We start from the raw sequence: 12,502 nt of genomic DNA on the forward strand, positions 1-12,502 counted from the left end.
ACAAGGCCAGTAAGTTAAGGAAACACTGTTGGTGTCTGATTCTACTATTGTACTGTTTATGTGCTTAAAAGACAGCAGCATATTAAATATGAACTACAAAGCTTTTGTAAATATATATATACAGGTTGAACCTCTCTAATCTGGAACTTTCTGGTCTTGCAAACTCTCTAATTCAGCCTGATTTTAGTTAGCCGGGTGACCACTCACTTATCATGGGTGTGGCCGAGTTTCCCATACTCCCAGAAAGTTTGTTTACAGCTACCAGTCCTGGCACTCAGTGTTCTGTCGAGTTAGTTAGCTGTAATTTACCCCTAAATGTCTTCTAAGAGCCCAGTAAGCAGCAGACGTGTTGGTAATGGGCTAGAAATTATTGACTTCCTATCGTCCAGCAAATTCTCTCATTCGGCACTAGTCAGGTTCCAAGGGTGCCGAACGAGGGGGGGTGGGAGAGAGAGAGTAAAAAATTCAATATCCTAAAGCCAAGTTTAAAATTACAAACTATTCTTTATGTACTTAGTTGCAAAATCCTGAAATTAGGGTTCCATGGAAGAATAAGTGATGTGATATATAACTTTGGGAAATCTGTTTTAGTTATGCACTCTGTTGTAACTAAACAGAAAATACAGAACCCAAATGCAGATCTTTATAGGTAAGCAAATAGCCTCTTTGGGATTGTATTGTATTAAGATTTTAGTCTGAATCAAATATCCTTGATATGCTGTAATTGACATCTGCAAACACTGAAGACAAATTTTAAAAAGAAAGGGAATCCGTATCTGTGGCTGATTTGACTTTACATCATTTGTTTCCCAGTGACATTGCAACAAAGTGTGTTTACAAATGTGAAAACGTTGGAGAGCTATGGAAAGAATGATGATAAGCTTATGACCAGCTTTAGCTCCGTTTTGGTAAAAGATTGCAATAGGAAAATAAACATTGACATTTTTATAATGGTAGCGTTCATAACTATTGCATACTGCTTAAGGAGGACTACTACAGTAACGTTAATAAGAATGTCCTGGATGTTCTACAGCATATAGCGGATGTGCAGAAGTTTACAGATGGCATCATGCACGTTTGCATGTGTGCACACACACTTGCAGAAAAGTTCTTAGGCTTCATTACCACAATGTTTCATACAGGGATATCCCTGCTCTCCCATGGAGCAGGGTTGAGCTATTCAAGTGATTTTACATAGTGAGAGATGGAGATAATACTGAGTAACCCCCCTGATTTAACAGCCTAATATAGAGGGTAAGTGCTGTCTCTTAATGCAGACAGTTCATTAAATCCAAATCTGCAAAACTGGAGGCATTGTGCATGGTGCAGTAGGGAGCACTCTGTCCATGACTCAGGAGGAATGCAGTGGGCTCGGGAGAGAGAGATTGGCAGTGGGCTTTTTGTACAGTTTACAGAGCAGCCCTCTGAGCTCACCTGCCATGAGCCACTCATCACCCACCCAAGGCTGGGCACTCCCACAGAAACTAAGTTCTTCCCTCCTCTGGCCCCGGGGGCGCCTCCAGCCCCTGCTGTAGCTCCTCTCGCCTCAGCAGCTGCAGTGGCAGCTTTGGCTCTGGTGGCTCTTGTATGCCATCTGTATTCATGTGTGGGGCGAGGCCTGGCAGACAGTGTCCATTATTTCCAAAGTCCATTAAATCGGGGGTCTGTTAAATTGAGGGTTTACTGTTTCCCCATGACTAGTCTTGTGTGTGCAGGCAGGATGGGTACTGAGTGGTTTGCAGCTTTGATGTGGCTTATTGTTTATGAGATTTGCAGAAGCGAATTTAGCAGTGTGCACCTAGCCAAAGTATTTGATTCTACTTCATTTAATCTGTTACTTTAGCTCTATTTACTCACCTCATTGTGTCAAAGGGAGCTGCACTCTTACATTGCATATGAAGGCCCCTTCATGTACAGGTTATCCTCACTGTGGCTGGGTCTACGCTTGCCCCCAACTTCGAAGTGGGTATGTTACTCAGGGCAACGAGAGAGTACTAGTGAATTGCTGCAGTGAATATGCAGCACTTCATTAGGCTAATTCCCTCCCCGTGGCAACTTCGAAGGGTCAAACTTTGAAGTGCTGGCGTGCGTGTAGCGGTGGGAAGAGGAGTAAAGGGACTTCGCAGTGCCCACAGCTACACACATGCCATCACTTTGAAGTCTGATGCTTCGAAGTTGCTGTGGGGGAGAATTTGCCGAATGAAGTGCTGTGTATTCACTGCAGCACTTCATTAGTACTTTCCCGTGGCCCTGATTAGCATGCCCCCTTCAAAGCTGGGGACAATTGTAGACAAGCCCTAAATATAATAAAGGCAGCGGAGGGCTGAGGTTTTCCAATCAGTCTAAGGCCAGGGCTGCAAGGCCAGTTTTTGCACTGAGATAGCTGTGTTGGCTACAAGCACAATTCTTTAACCTGTTTGTTACATGAGAAGTACCCTTTAAGGTGGATGCAGTAACACTGAGGCTACATCTACACTTACAACAAACTTTGAAATGGCCATGCTAATGGCCAAATCGAAGAATACTAATGAGGCATTGAAATGAATATTCAGCACCTCATTAGCATGCCACGGCACTTCGAAAGTGCTGTATTTCGCTCATGCGCAGCTTGTCTGCATAGGGGTCCTTTTTGAAAGGACCCTGCAAACATCAAAATCCCCTTATTCCTATCAGCTGAATCCCCTTATTCCTATCAGCAGTTTTCAGGGTCCTTTTTAAAAGGACCTCCACATAGACGAGCTGCGCGCAAGCGGAACTTGGCACTTTTGAAGTGCTGTGGCCAGTGGCATGCTAATGAGGTGCTGACTATTCATTTCATCACCTCATTAGTATTCTTCAATTTGGCCATTAGCATGGCCATGTCGTAGTGTTTCGTAAGCGTAGACACGGCCTGCATGAATTAGGAATATGTACCAATTCCATTCCTGCACTGGTGTAGCTGCATCTACACCAGAGGAGTGGGGAATGAGGGCACCAGAAGATTACATTATTTGAGCTATAGGGTTTAGCTAAAGCAGTTCCATGTGGTTTTAAACTGAAGTTCAATAAGATTGAAGTGCCTAAAGCCCTTAGGCTTTTTTTAAAAATCTAAGCCTGTTGTTACAAGTAAGTACTGGGTGTGGTTAAGTCTTCATTTATTCTGTTAAGGATCTTAAAGCAAGTCTGTTGTTTTAAAGTTTGGTAGTTTACTTTCAGGCTTACTGCTCAAGTTCTTCTAGAGGTTTCCTTTCACAGGAGTGGGGTGAGGTTGATATGATGTCCCAGGGGTGGGAGAGAGGGAAACGGAGGAAGTCATAAATAAAAGATGCAACCATTGCAGAATACTCAGAAGACAGTAAGATAAGCAGATATGATTCTGACAACGGGTTTTAGGAAAAAACGTCTGCAACTATTACTTGGTGAAAGTTAACGCCTTTCTTTTCCAGCTTTAAAAAATGTCATAAACAGGAATAGGTTCTCATGCAGGAAGCATTTCTTCTGTAACGCAGGGCAGAGCACAAAGTGTCTTAGGGCATGGCAACAGCAGAGCAAAGGGAACAATGCCAAGCAGCTGCTGATTTTCCTTCCTCTGTGAAAAACAATTAAAGGCTGCTTTCAACATACACTTTGAAAGCAAAGATTCAGCTGATCGCATTTGTTCTTCCTTAAGCAGGTGCCCTTTGAGCCACAGCATGTTAAGTACTTGTATTAAACTGTTTGTACCTGGGATGTGTAGCTGCTGGAATAATTCAAGTTGAGATGTTAGCTGGAAAGAGGAAGTTCTCTGACTGAGGAAGTGTTAAAGAGAAAATGAGCATAAAGACTGCAGAACATGGCTATAAAGAGAAGTTACATTCTTTGCAGAGCCAATTGTTTGGTATTCATATACATTGCAGGAAGTGCTGAATGCAAGCGATACAAGGAAGACGTAGAATAAACTTCTCCTCCTTTATTGGAATTGCTCTTGTGTAAGAGGGAAAAGATCTGCCTACCCCCGAGCAAGGCCTTACCTACACAGTGAACACACATAAGCATTAACATCAAAAAAGCTTTTACCGATGCACAGGCCACATCTGTCCCATTCACCAGAAGAGAGAGCCTAGGAAAGCCATCCAAAGCCCGAACAGTAATGTGACTCCACAGCTGAAAGGGAAGAAAGATGTGCTTTCCTTCTGACTCATAAATTTACCTTTATAAAATACAGCAGCGTATTGTAATCCTGGCTAACATTTGTATTGGCAGAAACTTCTTCCGTAGTCTCCTAGATGGACACTACAGTGTTTTGCTGATAACAGCCATTTCGTGTGGAGCTCTAAATCCCCTTGGAGGTTTATAGCCACAGTAATTTCAGTTCCATAGGAAGGGATTCTGTCTGGTGCCTTCTGAGGGGATCTTTTGTTGTTTTACGGTTTGGTGCCTACCCAGCAGCAGCTGTTGTCTAAACAGAATTGCTGTCAAGGAAAGGGAGAGACAGACACAAAAGACTTACTATTGTATTAACTAATTAAGGTGGAACTGCTTTAATAAAGGAGGTCACTTTAATTATTGGGTTAAGGTGAGCCACTAAATTGAAACTATGAGGGAGGGAATTAGAATAACCTTTGGTTGAACTGAGTTAACAGCATTTGCAGAGCTTCAGGTTAAAGAAATGTAAAGCACTGTTGCCATGGATATGAACGAAAGGATATCTTGGGTGGGGGTTTGGGGGGAGTGAGGGCTGGATTAAAATAGGCACCACAGATGACTTAGACTAAAGATGAGATTTTTCCATGGCTCCAGCTCCATGCTGTCTAGAGAATTAAGTTCCAGATGTTCACTACTGACAATCTCCAAACAGATGTCCATCCGCAAAGAAAACCTGAGTTGTATACTTGGTAAAATATCAGAATCAGCTGCTTTTTTAAGTAGGACAGGGTGCCACATATCAATCAGCACAACCCTATTACTGGTATAGCTCTGCTTGCACAAACTCGACTTCTGATTTGCTTGAGTATTAAAAAGATAGCAGCGTTCTAAAGTTTCTGCAATCTGCTGCCTCAGATATGGACACCATGTGTATTAGAGAGGGGCAAACTGATTTTTGATGCAACAGGCTCCGTCCAGATCCTCTGTCTTTGCCGTTCATCTGAGTGTTTTATGAAAAGCTCTGCTCCTTTCAAAGCAACAGATAATCGGGTGTCGGTACAAAACAGCACATCTGACGAAAAGATTTAAGTGTTTTACAGAACAGATTTGGGAAGGTCTTAGGCACCAGATAGGAAAAACAGAATGGAGAATGATTCATTCTTTTTTTCAGGCACTTGGGGTCAGCGAGTGTTCCCACCACCCTGTCAGGGAAGCCGACAGACATGCTGGGCCCCTGGGCAAGTTGTGGGGTAGAGGTGAAGTGGCTCCTTCCTCCCAAAACGGACAGGGCTGATGGCACCAGCCCTCAGCAACACCTGGGCCCACCAGCTCTCAGTGCCATTTGGAGGGCACCACTTGGGGCTCTGGAGCATACTGCACAGTGCTCTGGAGGTGATTTAAAAAGCTTGAGGATCTGGCCACTGTCATAGTAACAGCACTGGCTGAGACTCCCAGGCCTCTGGGGAAGCAAAGGGGCCTGGCAATTCCCTTGTCAGCAAGCCTGCAAACTATACAGCCAAATATCTGGTGCCAGGGTCTGTTTGAACCTGGTATTATCACTTCTTAATTTTTAACCAATACTTATATAATCGCATGTCAGTATTACAGAAACCAACCTGAATCCACCATATATATATTGTGTAATATGTCTGGGCAGTGAGGGGAGGAGCTAATTAAACTGGAACACTTTCAGGTAGGTGGAGCGGGCTTTTCTCCCACTTCCTCACGTTTCACTCCTGGATCAGCCTTTCAGCTGTGGGAACAGATGCTTTCAGATTCGTCAAATGTTTAAAACTCATTAGTCAACAATAACTCTTCCTTTAAACAGCTAATTAAATGTGCCTGATTTCAGATTCAACACTCTCACTTCCACCCTAATTGTCCATGTTTTTTCCCAAAGACATTTAAAAAAAATTCATTGCAACAGCCATTCAAAGCCTACTTATTGTTAACCCTCCTTCTTTCAAAATATTAAGATACATGCTACTTTTACCTCTTCTATGCACAGCTGCAACATGATAATATAATTATGACTTCAATAATCTAATACAATACTTGCAACTCAGTCATTTATTTGCGGATACTGGTGAGGTTATGGCTTTTACTGGCCTAACTGCTGTTGGTGAAAGAGACAAGCTTCTGAATACCCACCCACATTTCCTACCTTATTGGTAGTTTCGGACTAGGTCTCCAAGACGCTTTTTGTAAACTGTGCTGTGTGGATGTAACCTCCAAGTGAAATGAAATTGTACCCAAGAGTTTCACTGTAAAAGGAAAGCCACAGGGACTATAAAGCCTTTTAAGATCACAGTTACTGTTTGCACAGTGGTAATGTCATGCCTGATGTGCTTTGGAAATTGTTTGGTTTCTTTGTTCCCAGCTCCATATTTCAGCAGAGGGCACTGTGACCTTACTTACAAATCAGTGTTTTAATTGAGCCACTTGAGATTTAGGGGAAAGACCATAACATTTCACTTCTTAAGTCGTAGCATTTTATGTGCAGAGACAACTTGCTGTACGGTTAAATCACTCTCATGATCCCTGGCAAGTGACGTGAAGAAGAAAAAGATTTCTGTAGCATTAGTATGTGTTTTGAAAGCCCTTACATTTTAATATAGGAAAATTGGCTAAATAAAGGCTTTGTCCCACCCTGTCCCCAGGACAGCTTAACGTTTCCACTTCATGGTGTACAGTGGAAGCATTTATAGCAAATACTCTATAGCAACTGCTTATATTAGTAAAACAAAGCGCAGGCCTCCAATCCATCCCTCCAACTCCTCCTAGAGGCTTATAGGGCTTGTCTACACTACCTCCCTACTTCGAAGGGAGGATGGTAAGGAGGGTGTTGGGAGTTTATTAATGAAGTGCTATGCAGCACTTCATTAAGCAAATTCCCCACCCCCACCACCCCCGGCAAGTTTGAAATGTTAAACTTCAAAGTGCCGGCTCACATCTAGCTGCGGCTCACCCACCGGTACTTCGGGTCTACTGTTATGAGGAGGAAAGGGACTTTGAAGTACCCTGGGCACTTCAAAGTATCGGCGGGTGAGCCGTGGTGAGCCGGAACTTCAAAGTTTAACACTTTGAAGTTGCTGTGGGGGCGGGGGGGGATTTGCTTAATGAAGTGCTGCATGTGCAGCACAGCACTTCATTAATAAACTCCCAACACCCTCCTTACCATCCTCCCTTTGAAGTAGGGGGGGTAGTGTAGACACAGCCACACTGACATATGGAGGTTACAATATGCTATTGTACAACTCATTGGGACCATTCCCTACCAATGTGGCTAACCCCTATCAAATTACACCAAAGCAACTCTAGTAAAATCATTGGGCTTGCACAGGGGTAAGATGAGAACAGAACATTTTCTTTTGTAGTCAAATTGATTCCTTTGCTCACACAAGCTAAAGTGTTTGGCTTTTACCTTTTCTGTAGTCTGAGATAGGAAACTCACTTTCTTCTGTGCCCTTTCCCTGTCAAGGTTTTGGCTATGGGATTTGCATTTTGAATGCAGGTCTCTACCAGAAAGCCAGCATTTTGCAGGGCTGCCAAGCCATAGCAGTACAAGAGTCCACTCAGCTTAACATTATGTTTCAAGGGTGACACTGGGTCATTGAGACAGGACACTGTCAACTAATGATATCACTGTTGCAAAGTAGGGTGAAGATGGTGCTGCTTGATTAGTCCAAATCTCTGAGGAAGCCATTTAATCTGCTAACACAATGGTGGGTGATAGTTTCTGTTGGTGGTGTGGCCGCGTCAGGAATTTGGTAAGTGGTCAAGAGCCACACTGTTCTGTGTTACTAATGGAGGAGGTGTGAGGACTGGGAAGGAGGTTGGGTGCAGCAAGGAGCTCAGGGTAGGGGATTGGGTCGCAAGAGGCGTGTGGGGGTCTGGAGTATGTCTGCATGAAGAAGTGGATTCTGACCTGGGGGATGGGTGTAAAGAGGGGTACAGGGAATTTGAGTTGTGATCTGGGACAGGAGGGAATGGTGACCTGGGGTGGGGCTGCGGAGTGTTTGGGCTGTCACCTCAGGCAGGAGGGAATTGTGACCTGGGGCAGGAGTGTGGGGTGGGGGACAAGGGTTTGCGTTATGACCTGGTCAGGAGCAGGGGGGGTACCAGGTGAAGGCTCTAGGTTTACTTACAGTCTAAGTGTTCTTTCCTAATTCCACTGACGTAGTTGGAGGGCAGGGGTGGGTTGTCTGATCTGGTGAAGCAGGAGCGGAAGATGTTCTCTCCTAGTCTAACACCTATGAATGAGGAGACAAAACATGTGGTGACTTCTCCCTTTGTTCCTGCCTGTCCCACTGGCAAAGAGACCTGCGGCAGAGCAGTCCTGCTTAGGCTGAGCCTCCTTCTCTCCTTAGCTGACCCATGCCATGAAGAAGAGAAGACCTGTTGTTGCTGGCCTGTATCTGAGACCTGGTCTACAAGTCAACCTCAGTTATGCTATTTCTGTTAAGCAAACACAGTAGCTCAGTTGATGTAGGTTAGGCTGACTTACCACGGTGGCTACACCACGCCACGTCAGTGGGAGACATGCTTCCACCAACTTACCTTATTCTTGTCAGTGAGCTGGAGTACCCGAGTGAACAGGAGAGTGCTCTATCATCGATTCAGTGGGTCTTCACCAGATCCACTAAAGTGCCACCTTTACATCAATCGCAGCAGTGCTGAGCTACCAGTAAGTGTCAACATGACTGGGACAGACTGCTGAATTCTCCTCTCACTTACATTAGTGTCTCACTGGGAAAGTCAGTTGACTTATTGCTCCTTTAGACTGATGTGAATGAGAGGGAAATGAGGCTCAGCACTTTTTCAAATGTTTAGAGACCCAATTTAAACTGAGCCCGTAATAATATGAAAATGGTTTTGGCTCTGAATGAAAACAAGGAAAAAGCACATGAAGCAATAATGTGGTGGCATATGAGCTTTCTAAAAGGCTTCACTTTTTTTTTTTCTTTTTTGTAGAAAACCAGCAAAGGTAGAGTGCTCATTGTCAGAAGGTATAAATTGCTGTATCTGGAAACTTACCAAAGCCAAGACATACTATAGTAATACAGTTCCCACATTATAACATAACTAACCTGGTGGGAAATTAATGACTTCTTAGCACACAGGGGACAAAATGTCCCTTCTAATCACATTTCATTATTGTGTATCCTTATAACACACTAATTACACAGCTAGTCACTTATAATGGGGGAGGAGGGAGAACAACTGAACAAGAGCGATCTTGCCAAATGTCTTGTGATGTGTCATGGTTCTCAGTCAATATTATCAATAGGACAGATTCTTCTTTTCTAAAAATATAAGCATATCTATATGTATAGAGGGGTGTGTGTGGAAAGAGAGAGAGAGACCGAGCCCAAAACAGTAGCATCCATTTTTTGAATAGTCTCCACCACCAGAATGTGTTTTATCCACAATTTTCAGTTGCTGTTTTTACCCTGAGAGGAGATGCTTTTATTTCTCATGAACCACACATAATTTGGCAAATATAATGATTGCTTAGAGATCCCCAACAAGGAAAGCTTAGCTAAGCTAACATCTACTAAGTCTCTCCCTTTGCTTTCCAAGGTTTTGCCAATCTTTGCAGAAAACCATCTTAATGTCTTCAAAAACATTCTCTCTTCTCCCTGATAGGATTCATCATGACATGGTTCTGATGTAGAATCTTGGACATGTGGAGCTAATTGTAACAGCGCTTTGTGTTTTAGTTCTCAGACTGGCAATCTCTAGGTACCACAAAGATAACGCACTGCTCTATAAGCCTATTATTTGTATTTAGGTAAACAACCAATTTTCTTTGTTCTGTGCAGTATTTTGGCTTAGTATTGGGTGTATCCGATTTAATTCCTGTTTCCCCTGAAGAGTATCTTATAAGGGCATGTCTACCTACGAGGGGATCAGCGCTGCAGTGATCGATCCCTAGAGGGCTGATTTAGCAGGTCTAGTGAAGACCCACTAAATCAGCTCTAAATCCCTCTCTTGTTGACTCCAGTATTCCAATGAAACAAGAAGAGTAAGTGAAGTCAATGGGAGGCACTCACCCATCAGCCCTCTGCAGTGGAGACCCCACAGCAACTCAACCAAAGGTATGTCAACTCCAGCAACAGTATTCACAAATGAAGTTATGTTAATTAGGTCAATGTTACTTTATAGTGTAGACCTGCCCCTACAATGGGGTTGGGAGCCCTGGTGGTTATGGGAACAAGTTCTGCGAGAGGCCAGGGTTGAACCTGGAGATCAAAATAATAATACAATCAAAAGATTTCCCTTTAGCAGATGAGGGAGAACCCTGTAGATTTGGAGCCAAGCACCCTAAGTCCTATTCCCAGTTCCACAACTGACACCCCACAATAGCTGTGTAATGTACACAACCAAAGTTCATAACAACAGCACTAGCTTCCTTGCTGACTGAACCGTTTTCCCTGGAACAGACTATCAGCATAATCTCTTTAATGAGAGGCATGTTTCTGCACAGCAGATTTATAAACACACCCATCTAAAAATAGAACCTACAAGGCAACCCAAGAGTGATTCCTACTTAATTGCTATTTGTCCAGCTTAAGGAACCTAAGGAAGAATTTAATCAGTCTAAATTCTTCCATGCTTTCTTCATGTTTTGGTTTTAGGGGAAATAACAACGAGCAGAGACAATATCTGGCAAATTGGGAATAATGTTTTGTTCTTTAACTTCATTCATATACCACTAAAATGTCACCCAGCTCTCTCCCTTGTGGAGAGTGACAGGTTTGGCCAGCTTCATTTTCCTGGTGCTGTTTTCATGGTGACTCCTATAGTAGTAACAATGGCCAGTGTTAAAATCAGAGCTCTCATCATGACTGTAACGATTGAAATGCATCTTACGATGCATTATTCAACAGCTCTCTCACACACGCACGTGCACCCCCTTCCCCAAGTCATGAATGGGTCATTAAGATGGAAAATTGTCTCAGGTTTTGAATTTCCACATGATCATGTAATGTAACCAGACTTTATCCACAAGTCTTTGCCTGTAAATCTAATTGACTGTAAAATAGTTGACGTGCGTCACCCACAGTGCTGACTCTTCACTCAAATTCTCTCAATTATATCGATAAAATATATATTCAAGAACTGGTATTTTGTAAGCATAACCTTTGAATTAATTGATACATGTTCTGATTGGCATAGTAGGGGATTTCAACCCTTTATCTTTGCTTTGCTACACAGGGTATGTGTGGTGACCCTGAGACTTGTTGATTACCAGCATTTCTGGCACTTGTTTCTAAACATACCTTTGCTCTTTCCATATTTCAAAATTCAGACATGCCATGCCATGCCATGCTAAAAAGCCAACTCATGTACCATTTCTAGTGTCCAGATAGCACTAACTTCTAAGAAAGTGATGAGTTATATTAATCCCCTTTCCTAAAATACCTTACACTGCACAAAAAGAACAAGAAGTCCTGTGGCACCTTACAGACTAACAGATAGTTTTGGAGCATAAGCTTTCATAGCAGAGGGGCATTGCTGGCACATGATGGCATATATCATTAGTAGATGTGCAAACGAATGAGCCCCTGGTGGTATAGTTGATGTGGTTAGGCCATCATGTGCCAGCAATAACCCTCTGCCATATACATTGGCCAAACGGGTCAGTCTGTATGTAAAAGAATAAATGGACAAAAATCAGATATCAGGAATGGTAATATACAAAAACCAGAAGGAGGACACTGCAATTTCCCTGAACACTCAGTAACAGATTTAAAAGTAGCCATCCTTAGGGCGACCGTGGCTCCCTGTCCCAAATACAGGACAGGGAGATATGGGTTGGTGGGGAGGCTCTTACTGGCTTCTCCAAGCTCTGGGGAGCTGGGAAGGAGGCAGCAGTCCCCAGCACTCTCTGGGGGCCCTGGGGAAGCAGCAGCCACTGGCTGTCCCCGGGAGCCTCAGGGAAGTGTCAGGGTTGCAGTAGCCGCCCATGTTCCCCCCACTTCCCTGAGGCTTGGGGCAGTGACCTACATGCTCTCCAGCCAGCAACTGTACCTGTGGAAAAGGTAGAAAAATAAGTAGGGATGCCTTTTTGGCATCCCAAATACGGGACAGATGGTCACTTCAGCCATCCTGCAACAAAAAAAACCCTTCAAAAACAGACGCCAAAAAGAAACTGTAGTGCTACAATTCATATGCAAATTTGACACGATTAGTCAAGGACTGAACAGACACTGGGAGTGATTGGCCAACTACAAAAGCAGTTTCTCCTCTCTTGGTGTTCACACTTCCACATTAACTGCTGAAAGTGGGCCACATCCTCACTGATTGAATTGACCTCCTCAACTCTGGCTCTCCTCTTGACTGGGACTTCCTCCTTTTCATGAGCCTGTGTAATTTGACCCTCCTGGAATCT

This window comes from Carettochelys insculpta, chromosome 5, assembly GCF_033958435.1.
Source record: "Carettochelys insculpta isolate YL-2023 chromosome 5, ASM3395843v1, whole genome shotgun sequence".
In the NCBI taxonomy this organism is placed as follows: domain Eukaryota; kingdom Metazoa; phylum Chordata; order Testudines; family Carettochelyidae; genus Carettochelys; species Carettochelys insculpta.